Below are 14,296 nucleotides of genomic sequence, written 5' to 3'. Positions count from 1 at the left end.
CCAACGACTTCCAATGTCCCATCCTATTCGGATAACTCAATCGTGCAAGAATCATCTCTCTTGGTGGATCACATCTCCCCAGCTCCACCTAGGGAGACCTTTCGTCCCTTCCCCTCTGGTTGCTACAGTGACAACGGACGCCTCACTGATCGGGTGGGGGGGGCATTACCAGGGCAGGACAGTCCAAGGCATGTGACAACCTTTTCGAGTGCCACTTGCACATAAATGTCCTAGAGATGAGAGCAGTGCCTCTAGCGTTGCAAGCCTTACAAGACTCTCTTCCCAAGGGAACTATAGCAATTCAGACAGACAATATGTCTGTAGTGTGGTACATCAACAAACAAGGCGGAACCAGATCTTGCCCCCTATGTCGAGAGGCACTCGGACTATGCCAATGGGCAATTTCTTCTCAGCGGTTTCTGTTAGCAACGCACATTCCCGGGAAGTCCAATGTGATTGCAGACAAATTGAGCAGAGCTATTCTCATGCCTCACGAGTGGTCTCTGAAGAATTCAGTGTTGGAGAAAGTTTTTCAAAAGTGGGGCCGGCCTTGCTGCGACCTTTTCGCTACTCCCCAAAACAGCAAGTGCAATGAATTTTTCACCCTCTTTCCCCAACCAGGCCACCCCAGCAGAGACGCTCTAGTACACGATTGGCCCCGGGGACTTCTGTATGCCTTTCCTCCCTTCCCACTGATATCTCAGCTAATACAGAAAGCCATCGCTCGGAAAGCTTCCATGATCCTTATTGCCCCTTACTGGCTTCGACAGGTTTGGTTCCCGTTTCTCCACCGTTATCTGTTGGAGCAACCTTGGCATCTGGACCCAGTTCCAGACCACTTGACCCATCAGTCGGGTCAGTTGCACCACTCCCTTCCTTCTCTGAACCTCACAGCGTGGTTCCTCCAATTCCAACTCTAGCCAGGCTTCCTCTGATATCTTGCTCAGTTAGAGATATTTTGATAGCCTCTCCTAAATCTTCCACTAGGAAGATTTATCATAACAAGTGGAAACGTTTTTCCTATTGGGCGCAGTCAAAGAATATAGATCCTTTCACTGCTTCCATTCAATCAGTTCTAGACTTTCTAGCCGAACTTTCCACTCAGGTTCGTCTCCGTCTACCGTTAGAGTTCAATTGGCAGCAATATCGAACTTTCATGTTGGAGTCTCAAGAGTCCTCCATTATGTCTCACAAACTCTGCAAAGCCCTTTTAAAGGGAGTTTTTCTCCTCAAACCACCAATCAGGGATCCTCCTCCTCAATGGGATCTCAACTTGGTTTTGGCGTCCTTAATTCTTTCCCCCTTTGAACCTGCGGCTTCATGTTCAATAAAGTTACTTTCTTGGAAAACACTCTTTTTAGTAGCTATCACTTCAGCTAGAAGAGTCTCTGAACTCCATGCTCTGTGTAGTCGACCCCCTTATCTTGTTTCATAAGGATAGGGTGTCATTACATACTAACACGTCCTTTTTGCCCAAGGTAGCTTCACTGGCAAATTTGAATCAAACCATTTAGCTTCCTGTCTTCTTCCCTAATTATTCTAATGGGTCAGAACAAAAGTTACACTGTTTAGATGTTCATCGCCAACTTAGGTACTATTTAGACAGGACCAAACAATTCAGGAAGTCTAATCAACTGTTTGTTTCTTATGCAGAAGGTAGAATGGGCCTTCCGGTTTCTAAAGTATCTCTCTCTAGATGGCTTTCTTCGTTGATTACCCTTGTGTATGAGATCCGACATCAACAGTTGCCATCCAAACCCAGGGCTCATTCAACTAGAGCTTTAGCCACTTCTATAGCTTTCCAAGATGGGCTGCCTATTGATTTGATTTGTTCTGCAGCTACTTGGGCTTCTCCCCATACCTTCATTTCTCATTATAAGTTGGACTTGGCCTCTAGAGACCGAGCCAACTTTGGTTCCACTGTACTCGAGTCTGTTCCGATAGGCCACACGAGACAAGGTGCTAGGGATGCGGTCCCATCCAGCAAGAATGAAGGCGAGATAGACAGCTTAACATTTAGAAGTTATGTACCTGCCATAACGTTCCATGTTAGTTTGTCTTCTTCTCGCCTTCTTTCTTGCGTCCCACCCTCCTTCCCCCTAGCCAGGACAGACCTAGAGGAGTTTTCTTTTGTTCCTTTTATGGAATTTACTTGCTGGGCCTAGCTTTCAAATGAGATCTGAGGAGTTACCGCCTAGCATTGTGGGACATAGGGGAGCCTCGAGCCGGTGGAACTAGCTCTCGAGCTTTTAGAGTGGCCGAGTCTGAGCCGAGGATCGGCTTCGAACCCATCCAGCAAGAAAGAAGGCGAGAAGAAGACAACTAACATGGAACGTTATGGTAGGTACATAACTTCTAATTCTCATCACATATGGCCACCCTTACTTCAATATCTAATTCTTTCATGAGGCTCCTATCGCATGCTACGGAGGGTGCCTCTAGGGCTGCCAGAACAGGCGTAGCCATCAGGTTTTGTAGTTTCTCTTGAGCCTTTCAAGGCATCATTTACAAATACCCTCATGATGGTTCCATTCTTTTTGGCAAGACATTTTTTTGTTCGAGACACCTTGGTCCAGAGTGAGAAAGACAAGAAGACCTTGCCTGCTGTCAGGATTCGCTTCTCAACCTCACAGCGCTCCTTCTCTAGGAATCGACTTTGGGTGAAGATATGGTTCCGGACATCTCAAGGCTCTTCCACGATGCTCAGGACTCTCCTTCCCCCAGAGGCAGAGTGGATGATGCAAAAGACGTCGCCCTCTTGGCAGAGGGGGCCTGAGGAACCAAGGTTCTGGGGATCCTTTCCTGGACAGGCCCTCGCAGCTGCCCTGAAGGGTTGCCAAACTGCTAGTCTCTGGAGGCAGTCTGGGGATGTCTTTCTCTGCACCCAACAGCCTGGGAGTCTATCACCAACGATCATTGGGTTTTGCAGTTAATATCCAGAGGATACTTGATCCCCTTTCTTTAATCCCCAGTCCCTCCCAAACCCCTCCCGGATGTCCCTCCCAAACCCCTCCCGGATGTCCCACCCTAACAACATGCGCAGGCAGCCATAGAAATTTCCAGGTTGCTCGAAAAACGAGTCATCCAGTCTTATCACCCCCAGACCAGTCTGGATCAGGCATCTATTCCAGGTTCTTTTTAGTGCCAAAGAAAATGGGGTGACTTGAGACCCATCCTGGATCTTTCAACCCTGAACCTGTCTGTTGCCAAGACTAAATTCTGGATGGTCACCCTTCAGTCCATTCTGCCCTTCCTGCGGATAAATGACTTTGTGCTTGATGGCTCTCCAGGACGCGTACTATCACATCAGGATGAACAGGTGCTCTTGGGGGGGGGGGGGTCCTCTGCTTCCGGCTGGTAGCCAGTCATTTTCAGTTTAGAGCACTCCCCTTTGGGCTCACCATCGCCCTCAGGGTGTTCACAAAAGTGATGGCGGTGCTAGTGGTGGCTCACCTGTGGCTGCAGACGTTTCGGGTCTTCCCCTACATGGGCAATTGCCTCCTTTCCACTCCCTCTAGGCATAGACTGTGTCAAGCCAGGGATGATCTTCTCAAGACCGCTCGCTGTGTGAGCATCACCATAAATCTCAAGTCCTAATTGGCACCAGTGCAGATTCTTGACTGCATATGGGCTCATATAGACACTATCCACGGCAAGGTGTTTCGACCTCCGGACATCTCTTTGACATTATCTCTTGCATCTTTCAAGCCAGGCATCCCCCCAACAGATTCAGTTCTTTGGGCCTTGGGGTCCATGGTGGCCAAGATCACTCTTGTTCCAATGGCACGCCTTCATATGAGGGTCCTCCAGTGGATTCTGACAGTTTTTTTGCTTGACCATCCCTTATCACATCTGGTTCAATTATCTCTGGTTTGCAAGGATTCTCTTTTTGGTGACTTCAATCCCCGGGCCTTCTTCTGGGTCATCAATTCATTCTTCCCTCCCCTGTGATCACAGTGACCATGGACACCTCTCTGCTCGGGTTGGGGGGCATTGCATGGGAAGGACAGTCCAAGGCACGTCATCATTCCTGGAGCGCCATCTGCATATCAATGCCTTAGAGATGAGGGCAGTGCTTTTGGCATTGCAAGCTCTACGTGCCTATTTTCTTCAAGGTATTATTGCCATTTAGACAGATAATGTCAGTAGTCTGGTACATCAACAAACGGGGGGGACCAGATCTTATCCTCTTGTTGCTAACCCATGAGATAGTGGGAGTGGGTAACTTTCCTCTGGACATTTTCTGGTGGCAACGTACATTCTGGGGAGGTCCAATATACTAGCGGATTGGCTAAGCAGATCTATTCTGATGCCGCTTGAGTGGTCTCTGAATTTTTCAGTAACTGAGCAGATCTTTCTAAAAGTGGGGCCAGCCTTGCTGCGATCTCTTCGCCTCTCCTTCCAACGTGAAGTGCAGTGAGTATTTTGCTCTGAACCCCCATCTGGGGGAGCCCCCAGAGACACTGTAGTTCATGCTTGGCCCTTCATTACTATATGCCTACCCTCTGCTGCATCTGATATCCAAGTTCATTCAGAAAGCTCAACTGCTCCGGAGCTCCATGATCCTCATTGTCCCTTTTATGGCCTTGTCAAGTTTGGTTCCCCTCTCTGCGGTGTCATGCACTGTGTCCTTGGACGCTGGATCCAGTTCTGGATCTGATTACACATCTGTCAGGGATCCCTCACCCAGACTTAGTCAGCCTGAAGCTGATTGCTTAGCTGCTCCAGTTCCCTTGATAGTTATGACTCCTGGGCTGTCTTCTCCCATTAAGATTTTGATAGCTGCTCACAAATCTTCTACCAGGAAGGTTTACTCGAGTAAGTGGAAGAGTTTCTTGATCTGGACTTCTCGGCATGATCTGGATCCTTTTACTGCACCAGTTCCAGCCATTTTGGAGTTTTTGGCGGTTATTAATCATAGCGCTAGTTTTCCTATGGTAAAGGTACAATTGACAGCGATCTCTAATTTTCACATAGGTGAAAATTAGATTTCTTTGGCTTTTTCCAAGCTTTGTAAGGCATTTTTGAAAGGTACCCTTCTTAGACCTCCAGTTAAGGACCCAACGCCCTCTTGGATCTCACCTTGGTGCTGCAAGCTCTGGTTTCTCCACCCTTCGAACCCAAGGCTACGGATGAGTTGCACATGTTCTTCGGGTTTCACTGTTGCAGTTATTACATTTGGGTAATCTGCTGGCAGGTTGCTCTCAGTCGGCCTGATTAACAGTCTTGGGTCTTGCATCGGTTGCTGTCCCTTCTTCCATGACGTCAGGTTGTCAGGGGTATAAAACATGCAGCCGACACCATTACATCAGTCTTTCTTGCTGCGCAGTGCCCGAAACTGAAGCAGTTCGCAAGTGCCGGTCGGCTGACACCTGAAACTTTCATTTTAGAGTTTCAGAACCAAAGTCTTTAACTAAAAGCTAAGTACCCCGGTGGGGAAACCTTTTTTTTTTTTCTTGCTCCTTACCGATGTCAGTAAAATTTAATAATTGCATTACTTGTGGGAAGCAAATATCTCATAAGGATTTTCATTTGTACTGTATTCCTTCCCTAGGCCCTGATCATAACTTACCTTGTCTGTTTTGCGCTAGATTTAATCAGCGCACTATTAAACATTGGTATATTTTTGCTTCTAAATATTTTGGCTCACAATTTAACTATCCAGAAATGACGTCGGTTAGCAATCAGACTACCAGAATACCTAAAAAAAAACGCAAAGAAAAAGCCCGAGACAGGCCGTCGGTCCAAAACTGACCACGCTTCTCCTAAGCCAATCGCTAGTTCACCGGTACTCAGTGAGGTGCATTCGCAGCTCCTGATGCCCGCTACTTTTGATTCGCAGGCCACTGCTGAGACCCATTCGGAGTCCCGTACGCCGCGAGATGCTTTAAGTATTGAATCCGCGGATGTCTCTAACTTAGATGGGACTAGAGCCGCTGTGCAGGCACCGGCTTCTGAGGGTGTTTTCAGGCCTAAAGATTTGTATATTAAACAAACGCCATCTTCAAAACTAAGGCCAAAATCTGCTTCTATGTCCAAAAAAACGACACTTGAGCCATGTGTGCAGGCCCCTATGCCTAAAAAGCAAATGATCAAAATGGCTGAAGACTTAATTAACTTGATCAGGGGTAGCCAACCCCCTCCTGCTAAGAGGTCTGGGCAAGACATTGATTATGAATCTTCTGATCAGGATTCTATTTCTTCTGATTCTTCTACTGAACATGATTTATCTATACCTACTTATGAGGACTCGACGCAGAAGATTCCATTCCTTCTGCTTCTCCCTCTGAGGATTTCTGTTTTGGAGAAACTTTACATACCTTAAGGGAACATTTTCATTGGGAAAGTCAGGATTTCTCTGAATCTAAAAAGAGACTTGGGGATTTTCTTCTTCCTCAGCATAGGCCTTTGGCTAATACCTCCTGAGCTGAAGTAGTTCACTTCATTTTATCTGCAACCTGTGGGTATACGGATCCGTATCTGATCTGAGCCAGCAACTTTTTTTCTAGCATCTGCTCTGAGCCCCTCCCCTTACCCATAATGCCCTACCATCTCCTATATTCCCTTGGATCTCATTTGCCGCGCCAGTAGTGTGCATCGTGGTCTCCTTTGCTCTGAGCTCAGGGATAGTAAGTGGTATTTTTCTGGTATCTAGTGTGTGTGTTTCAGTGAATTTTTCCCTTCCTCCCCTTGTTTAGTGTCTTGCTTGTTCGTCAGTGTTTCTACAAAATTTTTTTTTTTTTTTATATATAGAGCGTAGTAGTTAGGCCTTTCCTTCCCCTACTTGTGTTTTGTGTGTGTTTTTTTTCTGGTAGGTAGTGTTTGTACTTTTGGGTGCAGGGCTATGGCTGATCAGCCGAAACCTGTTTTTAGAAGATGTACAGAGTGTGACCATAAGCTCTCCCTGGCTGATGGTCACACTCTGTGCGTAATTTGCTTGGGAGTGGCACATTTGTCCAATCAATGTGCTATCTGCTCTGGTTTTAATCAGAGGACCCTTGGGGATCGGAAGGCCAAGCTAGTAGCCAAATGTCTTCTCCCTGCTACCATGCCAGAATCTGCCTCTGTCTCTAGTGTTCCACCTCCCACCTAGACAGGGACTCAACCTCCCTCTGCTTAAGGTGATGGATCTTCAGTCAGCGTGGCTGACAAAGAAAAAGAGAAAAAAAAGATAAAGGCGCAGAGAGGATAGGGAGAAAAGGAAGGACAGACATCGTAAGACATCCCCAGACAGGGAGCTCTTTTTCAGTCCCCCTTCTAAGACCGTGAGGCCTGTTTCTCCACTGCTCTGGTTTCCTCGTTTCTCACTGGAGCCGTTGGAACATTCGGACCCGAGGCCTTCCTCCCCATTGCGCAGACCAGCCAGATCCGAGTCAATGGCCTCTTTGAGGTCGACTCGGAGCCTATTGGACATGGACAGGATGATGCGGAGATTCATTCAGACCCAAATTCAGATGGGAGTCTTGCCAGACCCCTCTCCCTCTGGAGGGGGGGACCTCCATGCCTCTTTTCCTCCCCATCTCTCCTTCCCCGATCTGTGCTTCTGGGCTCTTGTATCCGTGGTTTTTTGGAGCTGGTAGCTCAGCGCCGGTGTTTCCTCCAACCTCTACTCCGGCTGTTACCTTTAGTTCCTCTGATCCGACTTGTTCGTATCAGAGTGACTCTCGGAGCCACGGACAGGGAGTCGGACCCTAGGGGGATGGATTCTTCGGCTCTGACATTTTTGGATCCGATCTGTTCCCTCGGACCTCGGCCTACCCTGGCTTCGGCTCCGGTCCCTGTTTCGGATCCGGGGAGGGCTTCTCCCTCGGCCTTCAAAGTGGTGGAGAGGGTTCTCTCCCAGGGATTGATAACCCAGCCCATCCCCTCCGATACCACCCAGGCCCCCCTCGATTTGGTGATAACTACCGTCATCCTGTCTCGGGGACAGCCCATGCCAGAGGATCCCCCAGGTTAATTTCCTTGAGGAAACCCCTGCAGCTCACTAATCCCCTTCTGAAAGTCGCACTGAAGAGGCAAGTGGAAAAGGAGCCCCTCACTATGGACACTAACTTAAAGGAGAAGGTTCCCCCAGGTCACCTCCCGAAAACGTCTCCTTCGGAGAAATTATGGAGATCCTCCGCCAGAGGAGGCTGGTCAGCCTCAAAACCTTCTGTGGATTTGTCAGTGTTCCTGGAGGCCTTTGGCACGGGGCCCATCTACTTCCTGGGTGTCTCCACCAGCGGACCTCATCACCATGAGGGCATGGAAGGAGCCTGACACCGTAGAGCCCATCCCCAAACGCCCTGAACAAGGTTTTATCTCCCCCTTCCGACAGACCACCTTGGTCGAAAGGAGCCCCCATTGATGCTATGTTGGTTGCAGTGGCCACAAAGAAGTAACTAGCACAGGAGAGTTCCTCAGTCCACCCTCCAGACAAGGAGTTCAGGTCGGTGGATAGGTTTGGGAAGCACGTCTCTTCCTCGGTGACCTTTTCTATCTGTGTGCTAAATTATTTGGCACGTGATTCAGCTTCAGCGGGACCTTGCTTCGGAATTTGCTGAGTCGCCCCCAGAGTCTTTATCACCACAGGACAGACAGTTGTTCTCGGCGAAAATGTCTACTCTGAAGTCAGTCTCAAACACATTGATGTGACTCCTTTCCCATGCCATGGAAGGAGCAGCTAGGGCAGCTGGGACAGGCATAGCCATGAGGCGTCGTGCCTGGCTCAGGTTGTCAGTTCGCGGACCCTTTCAAGTTGTTTATCAACTCTCCCTACGACTGTTCTTCTCTTTTTGGGAAGACAGTACATGACACACTTCTCCAGAACGAAAAGGACTGGAAGACTTTGTCTGCTGTCGGAGTCTGCTTCTCTAACCCTCAGCGGTCCTCCTAGGAATCAGAGGGCAGAAGAAGATGTGGTTCTGAAAATCTCAGTTTTTCCAGGATTCTCAGGACAACTATTCCCCCAGAGGCAGAGGGAGACAGGATCGACACCGACCCAGGGGTAGAGGGTGTCCCAGGAATTTCGGGTTTAGGGAACCTTTTTCTGATAGACCCAGTCAGCAGCCCTGAGGGGTTGCCCGACTGTCCTACTCTGGAGGTAGTCGAGGGACAATTGTCCTTACACCCAGCGGCATGGGAGTCCATTACAACAGATCGCTGGGTGTTACAGATAATATCCAGAGGTTAGGAGAAAACACAAAAAGCCAGCACTATACCAGTATACTTGGTCTTTATTAACAGCAATCTCCAGAGGTTACTCTGTCCCATTTGTTGCCCCACCAAATATTACAAAACACCTCCCGGATGTTCCACTAGCTCACAGGGAGGCTGCAGCTCTAGAGGTTTCAAAGCTGCTTCTCAAACAAGCCATCGAACAGGCCCCTCCGATCAGGCGTCTACTCAAGGTTCTTTTTGGTGCCAAAAAAGACTGGGACCTCAGGCCCATTCTAGACCTGTCACCATTAAATCTGTCTGTAGCCAAACAGATATTCCAGATGGTCACTCTACAGTCCATCCTACCTTATCTCCGAGAGTGCGACTGGATGTGCTCGTTAGACCTCCAGGATGCCTACTACAACATAAAAATACACAAGCTCCAGGAGGTTTCTGCGCTTCTGGCTGGGAGCCAGTCATTCAGTTCAGAGCCCTACCCTTTGGTCTCACCACAGCCCCCAGTGTGTTCACCAAGGTAATGGCAGTTGTAGCGGCTCACCTGAGGCTTCAGGGTATTCAGGTGTTTCCATACCTGGACGACTGGCTCTTCACTGCGCCCAACAAGCATCACTTGTGTCTGGCCCAAGATTATTTAATTCGGTTGGCAGATCTACTGGGAATTACAGTCAATGTTCACAAATCCCAGTTGCAACCAGTACAAGTTCCAGACTTCATTGGGGCACGGCTAGACACTTTGCAGATGAAGGTATTCTTAACTCCAGACGGGATCCTACACCTCAGGTGCCACATAGCGAACTCCAAGTCTCCAAAGGCGAGCGAGGTTCTCCGGGCTCTGGGCTCCATGGCTGCCGCCATATCTATATTCTCCCTTGTGTGCGCCTTCACATACGGGTTCTTCAGTGGACTCTGGCTGTTCAATGGTCTTGGCTAGACCTGCCCATGGAATTTCCAATCAAGAGCAGTCACGTCTGCAGGACGTCTCTTCTTTGGTGGTTAAGTTCACTGGAGATATCAAAAGGACGCCCCTTAGCGTCCCCTTCAGTCCAAGCCACAGTGACTACGGATGCCTCCCAACTTGGGTGGGGGGGGCAATGTTTGGGAAGGACAGTCCAAGGCACGTGGTCCCAGTCAGAGACCAAGTCGCACATAAATGTTCTAGAGATGAGGGCAGTGCTTTTAGCGTTGGAAGCCTTTCACACAGTACTCCCTCACAGATTGATTGCAATTTAATCAGACAACATGTTGGTTGTCTGGTATATTAACAAGCAGGGGGGGGGGGGGACCAGATCCTACCCCCTATGTTGCGAGGCCATGAAAGTGTGGGAATGGGCGATTTCCACTGGTTGGTTTCTGATAGCAGCGAACATCCCGGGGCGCTCCCATTTTAGTGGACAGATGGAGTTGGACCATTCTGATGCCGTATGAGTGGTCTGTGAAAGTGGTCAATAGCGGAGGAGATCTTCCTTGCATGGGGTCAGCCTTGCTGCGATCTGTTCGCATCTCCTTCCAATGCGAAGTGCAGCGAGTTCTTCGCTCTGATTCCCTCACCAGGGGAAGTCCCCGGAGACCCTCTAGTCCATGCTTGGCCCCCCGAGCTTCTGTATGCTTATCCACCATTGCCACTCATTTCGAAGTTTCTTCAGAAAGCTTCCCGACTACGGTGCAAAGTGATCCTCATTGTCCCGTTCTGGCCTCGTCCGGTTTGGTTCCCATTCCTTTGGTCTCCTCTCTTAGCTCCCCCGTGGGTTCTGGATCCTTGCCCGGATCTAATCTCCCATCCGTTGGGGGCACGTCCGCCCAATCTGGGCAGCCTCAAGCTGACAGCCTGGATGCTCCAGTTCCATTAATTGCCAGGACTCCTGGTCTTTCATCTCCGGTAAAATTGATTCTGGTGGCTTCTCTTAAAGACTCCACTAGGAAACTTTATTGCAGTAAATGGAAGCGCTTTTCCATTTGGACCTCACAAAGAAATGGATCCCTTTACAGCCCCTGTTCCAGTGGTGTTGGATTTCCTGTCTGGTATCTTTCAGCAAGGTGCTAGTTCCTTCCCTGTGAAAGTACAATTGGCAACCATTTCCAGTTTTCACGTTAGTAAAGAGAACATGGCCTTAGCCTCCTCTAGGCTGTGTAAGGTTTTTCTTAAAGGTACTTTTCTGTTTCATCCACCTGTCAAGGATTCCGTGCCTCCTTGGGACCGTACTTTTGTTTTACAGGCATTGGTGGCTCCTCCTTTTGAACCTGCAGCTTCTTTGGACTTGAAATTTTTGTCCTGGAAGACCGCCATTACATTTGCCAGGAGGGTGTCTGAGCTTCAAGCTCTGTCTGCTGTGTCTTCATATTTGGTCTTCTATAAGGATAGGGTCTCCCTCCGTACTAACCCTTCCTTCTTGCCTAAAGTGGCATCTGAAGCAAACCTAAACCAGTCCATTAATCTGCCCGTTTTCTTTCCTAACTTCCAAAATAAAGGTGAATACAAACTCCATTTGTTAGATGTTTGTTCTATGAAGATAAAAAACGAAGATGTCTAAAGTCTTTCCGCAAGACTGACCAATTGTTTGTTTCCTTTACCAAAGCATGTATGGGAAAAGCCACTAAAGTTTCTTTGGCCAGATGGATCACACTTTTTGTATTTCACATGCCTACAAAGCAAAAGGTTCATCTCCTCCTGGTATTAAGGCTCACTCTACCAGGTCCAAGGCGACTTCTGCTGCCTTTTGGTCTAGGGTGCCTTTGGACAATATTTGTGCAGCAGCGACCTGGGCCAATTCACAAACCTTAATTTCCAATTACAAATTAGATCTGATTTCGAGGGGTAGCGCTTGCTTTGGCTCTGCGGTGCTCAGGAATATTCTTCCATAAGGGCCTCCCAGGATCGGAGTAGATGGGGACTCTGTCCCACAGGTTGCAGATAAAATTAAGTTAATTACTTCAGATAAAGAAGTTATGTACTCACCATAACGTTCCATTTGAGTAGTTATACTTAATTTTTCTGCAACATTCCTTCCCTACGTCCCCTGAACCTTGTCCTGACTTGTCAGGTTTTGTTTATTGGGTTGAATTGCTTATGTTTTTAGTTGCAGCAAACTCGATCTGAGGGAAGATAGGAGATGGTAGGGCATTGTGGGTAAAGGGAGGAGCTTGGAGCAGAAGCTAGAAAAAAAGTTGCCGGATCTGATACGGATCCGTATACCCACAGGCTGCAGAAAAATGAAGTATAACTACTCAGATGGAACATTATGGTGAGTACATAACTTCTTTTTATAGACATTGTTGATGATTTTTCAGAATCTAGTATGGCTCCTAGTAAGCCAGACAGGGTTCCTGACTCCCACAAATTCCTTTTCAAAAATCCTACTGCTGATCCTGAAACAATTTCTCAGGGTCCCAAGTGCATTAAGGCCTCTACTGCTAAAAATCCTACCACTTCTGATAGAGATTCCAGGGCGCTGGATAGATGGGGTAAGTAAGAAGGTTTACACGTCTCCAACCTTGGCAATCGGGGCTTTAAACTGTCAATTTCATATGCTTCAATATCAACAGCATATCACGGGACTACTTAAACAGAAAATGATGTTAATCTCTGACTGTGGAAAATAAAGATTTGCAGGATTTATTACCTTCAGCTGAACAAGTTGGAAAACATACTTTGCAGTGTGGGTTTGATTCCTTGGAAGCCTCTTGCAGGGCTGCTGTAACCGGATCTGTGCTAAGAAGGCATGCTTGGCTCAAAGAGCAAACTCTGCATGACCATGTTAAAGCAAAATTGTTGGATGCTCCTTTACACCAGACCGCCTCTTTGGTAATGAGGCTGAAGAAGTGTTAAAAATGGAAGATGAAGCTAAATCTATGCAAACTGTGAAAGATTTCTTACAAGTGCAACCTCGAAGATTTAGTAGGCATTGGCCTACTAAGAACTGGTCACTTCGAGAGCCGCTCAAGTCAAATCCAGATATTCCAAAGGCTCCAGGTTTCAGTCACAAGGAACTTTTAGAACAAAACAATGGGGTGCCTCCACCTCCAAATCTGGAAACAAGGCACCTCCCTATGGTAAACAGTCTCAATGACTTCCCTCTACAGTCACCAAGCACTTACCTTTTAGCCGCCCCTTTGGGGGGAAAACTGGCACTTCATGCACGAAACTGTCAACTATTACACAGGACAAATGGATTTTAAATATAGTATCCCAGGGATACAGATTTCATTTCCACATGTTGGCAATCCCAAACGGATGGCCAGATCTGCCCCCAAATCAGTGGGCAGAGGCTCAGAAACAAGTTCTGTCCCACATGAACATGGGGGCTATTCAACCAGTATCAGAAAAGGAAAAGGGACAAGGTTTCTTTTCAAGACTTTTCCTGGTACCCAGAAAAGACCAAATCATGGGGTCTAATTTTGGACTTAAACACTTTTAAACACATTTCTAGACATTTCAAAATTCAAGATGCTGACTCAACAGTTACTACCTATGCTAGGCAAAGTTGCCTGATTGGTAACTCTAGACTTAAAAGAGGCTTACCTGCATATCTGCATATCCCAATCAGGGAATCTTGCAAAAGATACCGCCGCCTCAAAGCAGGCTACTTGCATTACCAGTTCTCTGCACTGCCCTTTGGCTTATCTACTGCACCCCGGGTCTTCACAAAGTGCCTGGCTCCAGTAATTTGCATTTTGCAGGCAAAGAAATATTCACTTATATCCATATCTGGACGATTGTCTATTTCAGGCAGAAAACAAGGACATTCTTCTAAAGCATATGGCGTTTGTAAAAAGGGTTCTAACTTGTCTAGGGTACACCATAAACGAAAAGAAATAACAACTGGTACCCTCTCAAAAAATTACATTCCTGGGTGCAAGCTTGAATACAACTGCCCAGATGACTTGCTTTACACTAGAAAAGCAAATTCAATTGGTGACTTACATCAAGCAGGTGGCCACAAAAACCCTGCTATCTGCAAGACAAATTCTTCAAACCTTGGGGTTCATGGCCTCCTGCATTCTTCTAATTCCATATGCAAGACTGCATATGAGGAAACTTCAGTGGTACTTAAAAAGTTTATGGAGTTAACATTGTCCCAGCCTGGAAACATTGATTCATATCATACCTTGCCTGCAACTCGAGTTCCTATGGTGGGCAGAG

General features: G+C 47.6%; 1 protein-coding gene across 3 annotated transcripts in view; it reads left to right on the top strand.

The window, feature by feature from the left end:
* The window catches only part of PRC1 (protein regulator of cytokinesis 1), a 2,137,226-nt gene that overhangs the window by 128,221 nt on the left and 1,994,709 nt on the right, over positions 1-14,296 (top strand). The window lies entirely within an intron of this gene.

This window comes from Protopterus annectens, chromosome 7.part0 (assembly GCF_019279795.1).
Source record: "Protopterus annectens isolate FY-2018-M chromosome 7.part0, PAN1.0, whole genome shotgun sequence".
Classification (NCBI taxonomy): Eukaryota; Metazoa; Chordata; order Ceratodontiformes; family Protopteridae; genus Protopterus; species Protopterus annectens.
The sequence above is the reverse complement of the archived record's forward strand: the minus strand, read 5'-3'. Positions and strand labels throughout refer to the sequence as shown.